General features: G+C 35.7%; 1 long non-coding RNA gene across 1 annotated transcript; it reads right to left on the bottom strand.

Annotated features, from left to right (window-relative positions):
- Positions 1-2,812: 2,812 nt before the first annotated feature.
- LOC130563419 (uncharacterized) lies at positions 2,813-12,656 on the bottom strand. Its single transcript, XR_008964124.1, has 3 exons — positions 12,564-12,656; positions 9,855-9,954; positions 2,813-4,212 (listed from the first exon to the last, which is right to left on the bottom strand). It is a non-coding gene; the product is annotated as an uncharacterized LOC130563419 (long non-coding RNA).
- Between the last annotated feature and the right edge of the window lie 32 nt (positions 12,657-12,688).

Below are 12,688 nucleotides of genomic sequence, written 5' to 3'. Positions count from 1 at the left end.
CAAGATTTCTTTCATAATAAGAATGCCACCATTTGCACACCCCACATGGCAGCTACACTTACTGATGGCATTCTCTTTATGTTTGACTAAACTGAATTAAGTTGAAGTATTTTTTTAGAAAATGATTTAATAAAACTTTTAAAGATTAAAATACTAATGGTAAAAGCTGTACTTATTATTTTACTGGAAAGTTTACCAAATAATTAATACGGTAATCCAACAACAAGCATTAGATTAATCGGAAAACGAATCGTTAGATTAGTCGACTAATCGAAAAAAATAATCTATTGATTTATTGACAATAAAAATAATCGTTAGTTGCAGCCCTATTTCACACACAGATCTAAAGTTAAGACAGACTGCTCCTGTAACTTCTAAATATCAACCGCTTATCTCAAGCAAATAGATAACAAACATTAAACATCACTTAAACTGTGTCCCAAATGGCATACTATGCACTTAAACTATGCACTCAACCATGTAGTGTTTGAATTTTAGAAGTGTAGTATCATCCCAAATGGAATACTAAACGGTTTTACACTAACCGGAAGTATATCGGTTTCCCATACGAGCGCAAATAAAGTAAATAAAAATCAACTTGTTCTTAGTACATTTAATGTAGTTTTCATCCGTTTTGCCCAGCATTACTTTAGTGATCATCAGATTGAAGCGTTATCACTCTGCAGGAGAGTTTTGCTCTAGCCCCGCCTCCCTTCCGCTATGCTTCATCCTGGTACTTAAAGTTTAAATTTAAAAATGAAAAAAGGCAGCTTTTGCACGTGATCTTTAGTTTAATGTTTATCAGGTTAATGGCTGCTGAGCTGACGATACAGCAGCTTTATGATTTGTGCATGCAGCCTGTGTAACGTGTGCAGTTCGCTTTCAAATGCAAAAAATAACAATGATTTACCACATCTTTAAATAGAACACAATCATGTAAAGAAATTGAAAACCCTTCATAATTTTCAAATTACTCGTTGGTTTACTGTCACATCAACTGTATCAATAAAGTTGCTAATTATCCGCAGTCAAGTATTAAAATCATCATCCCGTTCCTCTATAAAGTAGCGGACAGAATGCTGATGTAGTTTAGTGCTGTCAGGGTGTAAGTTCACATTCTGCTATAAACGAATGACTTGAAATACGGCACAAATGCGTTTGTGAATATTGAACCGGAAGTTTCTCCCATCTTTCGCGCAAAGCGTCATGGGCGTAGGGATCTTGTGGACAGGGTCATTTGTTTTTTTTTCCGGGTAAACTGTTCCTTTAACAAATAGGCCTACAGCCTTATTGTAAAGAGATCCAATCAAATTAAAAGGACTCACTCATTTCAAATCTAAAACTGCAGCAAGTGACTATATAAAAATTCCATGATAAACATAATATCAACATCCATGTGGACACTTTATAGTTATTATTAAAGTTAAAGATATTGTTATTTTTGCGAACGAGCCTTTAAAGAAAAAATAAATAATGGCATAATCACTTATTATCATTATTTTCATAGTGTGTATAGGCTACTGTAATGAAGGGGACTTGATTGACATAGCACAGTTTATTTACAAGTACACATATAACCTAGATGTTCCTGTGAGATCATTAAGAACCACATGACATTTGGCAACTGTCCCAGATGTGTGCAACACATGACATGAGTCTATTTACTGTCTCTTCAGCTGAACGAATCTTCTCCTATGATACACAGTGAGTGGAAGTCATTCCACCGCTGCTGAATCACTCTTATATACGATGCTGTTTTCCGTGACATGTTCACCTCGCCGCTTCCAGCGCGTTTAACTCGAGACCTGTTTGTGCGGCTCTGTGTGATTTATTCATGAGCATCAGGGCATGAATGCAGGCACAAATGTTACATCTCAAATGTGTGGGTGACTGCCAATGGCTCATGGCCTTATAGAAGATACGCATTACCTTGCACGTTTTTTACAAGCCCATTTTTGCTAGACAAACGAGGTTTGAACTCATAAGGCAGCGTTTTCATATCAAGGGTAAATAACAGCACTTCAGGCATTGAGTCGATTGTATTCATCTATTCCTTGTTTCTGGAGGTTTTTTTAAAGGCTTTTAAATATTAACGTTTCACATTGTGCCACAATCCATCACATACTGTACAGCAACTGATAACGAAACACCTTATGGTCTCATGCCATGAACTGATGATGGCTTGGGTCGTTTAAATGCCCTGTGTGAGAAATTCTTGTTTTCTGATTTATCCAGTTGCAATTAATCAGCTTTATAAAGGCTTCCATATGGTCTGTATGACTTGTACTCTATATAACTCAATAGCTACAATTGAATTTCAGTTGAAAAGATTAATAGACCAACACATGTTGATTTTTTCGCCTTATTCTCTTCAGCTTTTTATGTAAATGTCTTCACTGCCATCCTATTAATCCATTCCATTTTAAAGGGATGTAAATTGAATGGATTAATAGGTTCCCTTAAAGGGATGGTTCACCCAAAAAACAAAATTTCCTTCATCATTTATTTACCGTCATGTCATTTCAAACCTGTATGAGTTTCTTTCTTTTGCAGAACACAAAAGAAGATATTTTGAAGAACGTTGGTAACCAAACAACATTGACCCACATTGACTTCCATTTCTATGGACACAAAACCACTGAGACATTTCTCAAAATATCTCCTTTTGTGTTCCGCAGAAGAAAGAGTCTTATACAGGTTTTGAATGACAGAATTTTTATTTTATTTACATATTTTTTTGCCAGTTAACAGCAATTTGTTGACATGTTTACACAATTCAATTGAGAAGCAGAGAGGTACTGTGTGCATTCACCTTGTTTAACTAAACTAATTGCTTTCCTATCTACTGTATGCTACACAAACATCCACAAGCTGTTTTCTGCAGAATAAATAATGAAACTGCCTCTGCTTTCATGGCTTCATTTTGATATTATACTGGATCAGGAAACCCATCTTGCTAATATTTGTAATCTTTTATTATGAGAGATGACTGTAAGTGAGTTAATTTTCTAATGCAAATATTGAACGTCTTTGAAATGTTTTATTTAAACATGCCCTTTTGAATGTCACAGGTGAAAACAATACAAGAGGTGATTTACATTTACATTTAGTCATTTAGCAGACGCTTTTATCCAAAGTGACTTACAGAGAGTTCAGGGAGCAATAAGCGATATGTCATACAGGAGCAATAATACAATAGGTGATAATACAAAGTTACTGGTTTCAACAAAAGCCAGAACAATACCAGTTGAGAGAAAACGAGAAGATTGTTTTTTTTTATTATTATTTAACAATCAGTGTTTTTTGTGATGAATACACATTATTTTTGTAACTCGACAGATATTTCGTCAAAGGGGATATTTTAAATAATTTCTTCCAATATTATTTGGAAAAATGTCAGATCTCATCAATGACTTCATAGTAAACTATCCCTTTAAGTCCAGTCTTTTTTACACAAATGTCATGTTCAATCTGTTCTACACTTGTCCATAAATGTCCTGTACACATTTTAAATGTAATAAAAGTGAATGAGGGGTGTTGAGCTTCAGAAAAGTATAGCTCAAGACTTTTTGGAGCCACATGATGACTTCGTAGACGAAACGTCATTTGGAGAGAATTCTGTAAATAGCTCTGAAATCTTATTCATGCCCGTAATTTGATTCAATGATTTCAATGTGCTCTTGTAAGACTTTTAAGATTTTTGAAGTTTGACAGCCTCCACCTTCATTTTCTTTAAGTGTATGGAAAATACCAGCTTGATTCTTTACAACAAATTCCATTTGATATGTTCCTGAATCCACCGAAGACTGATCAGAAGCAGTAGAAATGTATTAAATAACATGTAAATACCCAGAAAATCACTCAGCCAAATAATACAAATAATAAAAATGTTCAAGTAATACTGTATGTAAGAGGTTTTTTTGGCAACAACAGTTGCGTGAGAAAGTGCTCAGAGGGACCTCTGCACAGAATCGCTGGAGTTCAAATCCTCAGAGTCTTAAAGACACAATTCAAGTCTTCCTCTGACTCCGTGTGTGATGGTTTTATCCTGAGGGAATGTTTCCAGTCAGCATCTGGGTACGGGCCGTGCTTGCTGAGCGCTGATTAAACTTCTCTTTCTTTACACCTCAGTGTTTGCTGTGTGTGATGAGAGGTCTGATGTTATGTCACTGAGGTCAGAGAGAGTTAATGAGGCCGAGCTGCACAACACATCTGAGAATAAAACAATCAGATATTCACTTGTCTAATTAAATTACTTCACATTGAGTTGCTGTGCATGAGGAATAGGAGTAAAAACAATATTGGTTGTTCAATATAAGAGAGAGCACATATTTGCCTTTTTTATATCATATCTTAAAAGGACTGTTCCTGATTTAATAAAACTTAAGATGTATTGACTGCATCTGAGACATTGGATTACAACAGAAAATAAATTCAACTCATCTTTAACGCAAGATTGCATGTACTGTAATACACTTACAGTAGAAGTCTATAGCGCAAGGCAAACCTCTGGGATAAATGTTTAACACACACTGTTTTAAAAGCATAACCATTGGACTTAAAGGGATAGTTCACCCAAAAATGAAAATTCTGTCATCATTTTTTTCACCCTCGTCATTCAAAATCTGTATGACTTTTTTTCTGCAGAACACAAAAGAAGATATTTTGAAGAATGTTGGTAACCAAAAATTAACCCCACTGACTTCCATTGTATGGACACAAATCCACCGAGACATTTCTCAGAATATCTTCTTATGTTTTTTTGGGGAGTGAACTATCCCTTTAAAACCCCTTAACTTGCACAGCGCCCATGGGCTCACACAAAGGAGTTTTTTATCATGTCTACTCTGCATTTCTATTACCTTTGTTTTACAACATTATTCAATCTACTGTATTATCACAAACTATGCATAATTTGAAAGCTAAAACACTCGACATTTATGTTCTGGGCTTGTTTTTGCAATCAATAAAATTTGGCAGTCAAAAATAGGGGAACTTATATAAACTTTATTGAAAAAAGTTAATATAAGAATAAAATTAGTCAAAAATACCAACCTTGTGCAAAGTTATATTTCAGGTGCTATTATGAGCAGTTATAGTTTGAAAAAGCTTTAAAAACTGTGAGAAAAGTCTTTCACCACAAGCTTATTCTGGTACAGTATATGCTGATTCAACGATTCAACTGCACAGCTAAAGACATTACAATGATGTACGTCATGTTAACTTAATAAATTTCAAGAAATTAAACGTACTTGTTCTGCAACTCTTTTTAGCGCCTCAGTGTTCTGTTAACGAAACTGCGCCACCACTGTGGCGTAATGCCGCAACTGCAGTTACAAATGACAGTCTGTTAAATGCACGCAGCATTTCTTGTGAAGCCTCGCAACATAATTTTGGCGAGAGCCTGAGGCGGCACGACATTTGACGGAAGCGGCCGCCTCCAATTTCTCTATGCAGGAAAAACCCTGTGAAGCACTTTGTGTTCACTTCAATTTCACAGTCACTTCAACTATTGCTAAACATTCTTTACATGGATCTCACAACTTCACCTGCAGGAATTATGCATAACCACTGACATTTCTGCATCTAGAACAGTATTCCTGCTAATATAGTTACAATTTAGACAACACAAATTTTTTTCAATACTCATGAAAATCATAAAGAGTAACTAATAATAATGATTTAAGGTAAAAAAAATCATGAAATATGGAGATACAAGGTTTTGGATGGACAGGGCAGATGTGTTATTACCAACCTGATCTCACTGGAATTCGTAACTATTTTACAAGATGGATCATTCGTGAATCGTACAAAGATGTACGATTACTAGAAAAAAACAATATGAAGCCCCGCCCCTAAACCTAACGTCACTGGTGCGAAAGCAAATCGCACTAAAATGTATGAGTAAGATTGTACAGATTCATACGAATTAGCCAAAATTATCCACCTCGTAATATTGTAAGGTTTTTGCTGTGAGATTGTGTTGGTTGTGTTGTTTGTACAAACTGGAATTCAAAGGTGTCAAAATAGTTTTCTGAAGTAGTTGACAGAATGCCACAGACGCTGTTGAGAGATCTTTGTTTAAGAAGAGTGAATGTGTTTTGTGAAACTGAAAGCTGTTCATATGATTTCTGATGAGCTCTAAAGGCTCCTGGTCTTCAGTAAAATCAGCACACGTATTTTCTATAGCGTCAGTAGAAGCTAATGAAAACTAATGGCACCTCTGAAGCCAACACACCATACCAGTGACTACAACAAGCTTCTTTCAATTGACTCTGTCAACAGCGCTGTCATCACCAGAGCTCTTACTCAGGAAACTTGATGACGGTGTTGCTCGGGGGATGATTCACAATGAGAAAAAACAGGAAAAAGCTGTCATGTTATTTTCAGACTTGGGTTTAATTGGATAAGAACGATTTAAATTCTAGCGCAAATGATGCAAGCGCTAATTTTGATGTTTTTTTTCCTAAATATTAAAATTACAAATTTGATTAGAGTTAAATAGTTACAGTACTTTGGATTCATGAAGCTAGTTGTCTGATGTAAAGCAAATTTATTACATCATTAAATCATTTTGAACTTCATGGCTGGTTGATGGCTGATAAATCTCCGGAGAGAGCGAAATATTGAAATGTGATGACTTTATCTCGACCTTGTCAATCTGTAACAAAAGTGAGTGGGGGGGGTCTCATTAACACCAGAAAAGAAGTCAATTTACACCTGCCGTTTCTCCTGGTAATTTAGCTTGTGTTGCTGTGCAGAAAAAAATGCTTTTACACTAATGGTTGTTGTTCTTCCTCTCAAAATTTTGCAACAAAGCCTGTTTCATTTCCCGTTTTTCAAGTGCTTCATTTATGGATAAGCCTTCTAAAGAGACATTTTCCTGGTCATTTTGAGCACAATGATGGTGTATACCTGTTCTCCGTTTTGACAAACAAAACAGCATGCTTTGTTTTGGTCTATTCTACCAAAGCAGCAGGGATGAACATCAAATTATTGTCTGTTCTCCAGTTTTCAGCATAGATGCGAATTTCAATATTGTGCGTGATATTAAATTGACTTTGTGTTCGGTAAAGTTGTGTACGTTGGTTAAATAGATAGTTTAGTTGAATGAGTCGTGTTTTGACGGCATTAGAAAATGCCGATAAAACACATCTGCATCGCACTTTCTGAATGAATGTACCAATTTACTATGCTAGACACAATAAACATGTATTACACACAAAGCAAACATAAAGGTCTGAAATAAATGTGTGAAAAGTACAAAAAAGTAACGTTGTATTTATGTAAAATCCCCCATTTTCTGTAAAATAGTCTTTATTTTATATATGCATATTTTAGAATCTTTTAGACTGTAAATCGTATTATATTGTATTGTCATTGTGTTGAATGTCTGTACTAGAAGCTTCCAACACCAAAGAAAATTCCTTGTGTGTGCAAGCACACTTGGCAATAAAGCTCTTCTGATTCTGATTCTGATTCTGTATTTATTTTTTATTAAATTTATTATATTTTTTTTGTCGTTAAAGGGCTAGTTCACCCAACAATGAAAATTCTGTCTTCATTTACCCACCCACTTCCAAACCTGTATGACTTAGAAGATATTTTGAATAAAGTTGGTAACTAAACAACATTGGCCCCCATTGACTTCCATTGTATGGACACAAAACCACTGAGACGCAAAATGTCTTCTTTTGTGTTCCACAGAAGAAAAAACCGTGCAGGTAATGCACCACAGGTGCCGCCATGCTGATTAGCTGGTCAGCACCCAGGTTTCCAGGGCAACGCTAACGAGCGATAGACATGTGACAATAAGCAGGAATGAACACACAGATCCGTGAACCGTGACACTATCCCTTTAAGAACAGCCATTGTGGTAAAATCCCTATAACACACAGAGCCCTATTTTAACGATCTAAGCGCATGGTCTAAATCGCAAGTGCTGTATATTTTCAGTTCCTCAAAATAGCAACGCGCCAACAATGCGCCTGAGCACACCTCTTTTTTAGACCAGCACGCCCATGGGTGCGCAAATCGGCGCAAATGCATTTGCTATTTAAACCACGTGGCGCAGGATGGGAAAATGAGAACTGCGTCGGGCTGAAACTAGCAAAAACACTTGCGCCGCGCCTTGTGCCGCATTTGACCCGGGTGTACGATAGGGCCCACAGACTCTTGGTGCTTTTATTTACCAGTTTACATGAGTATAAACTATTTACTGGTACAAACATTTTAGCAAAGAATGTGTGATTCATTGTATTACACCAGTCCGTCTCATTTGTTAATTGACTGTAAATGTAAAGGAAAGATGCCAAAGGAAGTGATGAAAGTTCACATCATTGCCAACATGTTTAGCGTTTTGCCCTTACACTTGCTCTTTTTCAACCTCTCTGGCTTCCACACTCTGTCACTTTATTTCTGTCCTTTGGGTTTTATTGCCAGCCCTCATTTTCTCCTTGGTTGTTTTTCACCTGCCTCTTGTCAGATGCTAAATAAACAACACTGCAGTGCAGAACAACGCGACTGCTGGAACATTTCAGCAAGCATCATATACTCAGTAATATCCAACCCACTTTCTGAGCATGTTTTTTTTCTGGGACTGTGCATTCAGCAAATGAACATACAGTCTCTTTCCAGACACTCGTCCTGGGTCCTCCTACACAGCTTCTGTCTACATGTTCAGAGCAACTAGTAAACAAACAGCTTGATCATTAGGCTTCAGTATTACAAATGTAGCTTGCGTGTGTGAGAATGTTCACATTCACGTTTTTATCCCAGAATTGCGTCAATGAATAGAAAAAAAGTAAGCACTTTTGTATAACCAACCATAAGACACAGGACATGAAATGGAGCTTATGATTAGATACCAAACTGCTGATCAATGTCTTCATGATGCTTTTGTGTTGAATCACATTATATGTATATTCAGGGATTGTTCATGAAGACCCTCCTCCATTCGATTGGATTTATTTTCCATTTTACATGTAAATCCAATTTGATATTGTTATAGAATGTTGCAATTCAGTGCTGTTAAAAACAATTCTCTGTAAACTGATATTGAGCAGTGACAACACAACCTCACAACAGAAACGTAACTATTTTACGATGTGGCTAATTTTGGCTAATTCGTATGAATTCGTACGATCTCATTCATACAATTTAGTGCAATTTGCTTCACGATCTCATACATACACTCTTAGAAATAATTACAGAGTTTGTGTATACACATTCGTGTATACATGAATAAATCGTGTATACACATTGCATTACATCTAAAACAAACGATAATATTCGTTTTAGCCGCGTCATGACCCATTTAACATTCTGTTTCAGAAAAGGTTCTTTGTGACGAAGATAGGTTCTTCAGATTTAAAAAAAATGTAAGAAAGAGATGGTTCTTTAAAGAACTTTGACTAAATGGTTCTTTGTGGAAACAAAAATGTTTTTCTATGTCATCGTTGTGAAGAACCTTTTAAGCATCTTTATTTTTAAGAGTGTACGTTTTGCTGCAATTTTGCTTTCGTGCCAGTGATGTTAGGGGTGAGGCTTCAGAATTGTTTTTTTTTCTTGTAATCGTATGTTTTCGTATGATTCACAACGTTCAAATTCATACGAATAAGCCAAAATAGGTACGAATTCCCGTGAGATCAAGTTGGTATTGAAACTTCTAACTTGATTGACATTTGTTGAAAACTATAGGGCCCAAGCCTTAAAAAATCACATTTAATTGAATATTTAATAAAAAAAATAATTTCATTCATTTCATTATTTCATTTAAGTCTTATTTTGTTTTCGTATGGCATGACTGAGACACCTTACAATAGGTGTTTGACTTCATGCGTCGCTGCGCTGACCTATTATTGGTCATCAAGGTACCATGAGAATTGACTGCTCTGTATGTTCTCGAATCCTGCACAGTGCTGCATGAAGTCCAACATGACTGGTAACACATTCCTAATAAGAAGAAAAAATGACATATTTTAGGATATTTAAATGCAGCACAATATATCATATTGTGAAATTCAATCAACTCTATTACAAGTATGGTGAAAAAATCTAATTCTCTGTTTAGACCTGGAAGTGACTTTCAATGTGTAGATCCAAAAAGATTCTCGGTGCAATAACTTTAACCCTTATCTCCTGAACTTGGAATAATCTATACCTGTTATTTTCATTTCAAGTGCTAGTGCCGTAGTGATTTGCATCTCATTTTTTATTCACAGATTTCATTTAAGAATGGGTGACTCTTGAAATGCTGAGGATCAACACTGGTTCATTCGTATTAAAATAAAATCAATACTTTTTACAGCAGCTTGCATCAGTGCATGAGAGACTTGAAACACCTGCTATGAGTGTGTTATCGCATAGTTTGAAAAGAAACTATTTATTCCACAGCTCCCTTACTCTCTGACTCCGTGTTATTATACAGATGCTGTGGTTGGCTTGACCAAATGTGTCTGTTTCAACTACAATGTTCTGCTATTTTAATAGCTTTTTATCAGAGTTTAATATCTGATGGTATCACAATGTAATTTGTCACCACCCCCACAACCATTAAAACAAAGCAAGGGTACAGTATATCATTGTTTGATCTATCAACGCCTCAGTATTTCTCTCAAGGTGAGTCTTGTTAAGTCTTTGATTAATTCCTTTCATTTATTTAAAGATCTTACTAAGGTATTGCCTTTGCTGTAATGTACATGTTGCTTCTCTCTGCATCTGTATGTGAACTGAGCGCCAGCAGTTATGTCGCCCATCTCTCACCTGATTAAGTAACCAATGACCTATTCTCACACGTGCTTCTATTTAGGAGAACTCTTTGTGTTTCTCTCGGTTATTTCTCCATTTGATTCATTATGAACTACATCTGCTCCTTTTCACAGCACCTGGACACCAACGCATGGGACCACTGGCTGCACGGGCTCACATCATCACACACACTCGCACTTTACAAAAAGAATTATTGAGAGATGTTTGGTATCAGAAAGACTAACGTTCACACTCATTAAACATATGAGCTTTCTGTTTGCCAGAGGGACCATCGTGAAGGCTCTATGTTATTCCCATGAACACACACACGCTCTCTTCCTGTCTGTGTTCATTTTTGTTTAACCTTAGGCTGTTTTTTGAGCTTTCACCTTGTCACAACAGCATATATATGTTCTTTATATGTATGAGTGTTAATGTAACATCGCAAAAAAAATGCACAGCGGTATTGTTCTTGAATATATTTATGACCAAGTTGCCTTTTTCTTAAACCTGTGCAGCTGTTTATATTTACATTGAATTATTTATCAGATGCTTTTATATATAGCGACGTACAAGTAAGAGAGCAACAATTTGGCTTTCAAAATAATAGGCACCATACAAAAATCAAGGAATAAATGGTCACATAAATTATTGTTATTGTTTTGTGATTATTTTAGAGCTGTCAAATGATAAACAGTTATATGTCTGTGTACTGTGCACATTAATTTTGTATTTATAAAAACATACACATACATGCATATTAAAAAATATATAAAATATAAAAATTAATAAACATTTATACATAATTTTAATTATTTGTACATATAAAGAAATGCATGTAAATATTTCCTGTATATGTTTATGTAAGTATTTATTCATCAAAAATAAACACGCACAGTCCACAGGCATATATTATGTTATTTTTTTATATTATACTTTTTTTTTTTCAAATTACAAGACTCTTTTTTTGCATTGTGCATGCATATATTTTGTCACAGTTTGTAGTCACTCTAATGATACTGAACTAGTTTGAGGGAGTATTTGTTATTGTTTATGAATTATCCATTGTCCCGGTGTGGTATTGTGTATGGACATGCTTGACCAATGAGAATAATTGTTTGCATACTGTAGGTTTATTCTTTTGTTTTCTGTTCCTTTATTCTATTCTGCCTCATCTCTCTAGCCCGGTGGTTTTGTACCATAAATCTCACAGGAGGATCAAAATGGGCTCCTACAACATTAAGCTATTCTAGCGATGCGTTCATTTTTATAATCACATTTGTTACTATTGCCTCTTATAAAGGAACTATGAGCAAAGACAGTATTAAAGCATTCATTCATGTGTTTTTCCTTCTGATTTACAAGCTTGTGCCCAAGAATATAACAATGGGATTTATGGACACTTTACCAGTAGCCACAGGAATAAAGAACACAGGAGAATAATAAATCACTAGTGTTGTGGTCTGTTCAGGGCTTGTTGGCCTGGTGGTTTCCGTTCCATTTCAGAGCCACTCACTCAATCAATCACATTCACTATGTTTTTGGGTTTGAAAACGGCATGATAATTAATTACAGACTTCATAAAAGCTGCTTGTTTGTGTTGCCTGGCATCAAGGTGTTAAATGTATTTTGTAATTTTACAGTTTACACATAGTAAATACTATACTGCAGCATTTTATCATGTGGGAATCTATTGTGAAAACGTGTGTGTCATATATAAGCCTACACCGTAAAAAGTAATTATATGTATTCGCCTATGTAGTGTATATTACCGGTACGGTGCATTAGTTATATAAGAATGCCAAGGTAAATACCTTAGTACCGTGTTGTGTTAGTATGTTTATTTATATAGCCTGTAGATGTCGCTGCGGGTCACCCCATGTGGGTAAAGCACGTTGCTCCTCCAGGTTCCCATAATGCCTAGTGTTTACCTCCGCTC

The sequence above is a fragment of the Triplophysa rosa genome, linkage group LG13 (genome assembly GCF_024868665.1).
Source record: "Triplophysa rosa linkage group LG13, Trosa_1v2, whole genome shotgun sequence".
In the NCBI taxonomy this organism is placed as follows: Eukaryota; Metazoa; Chordata; class Actinopteri; order Cypriniformes; family Nemacheilidae; genus Triplophysa; species Triplophysa rosa.
This window is presented reverse-complemented; position numbering and strand designations above follow the sequence as displayed.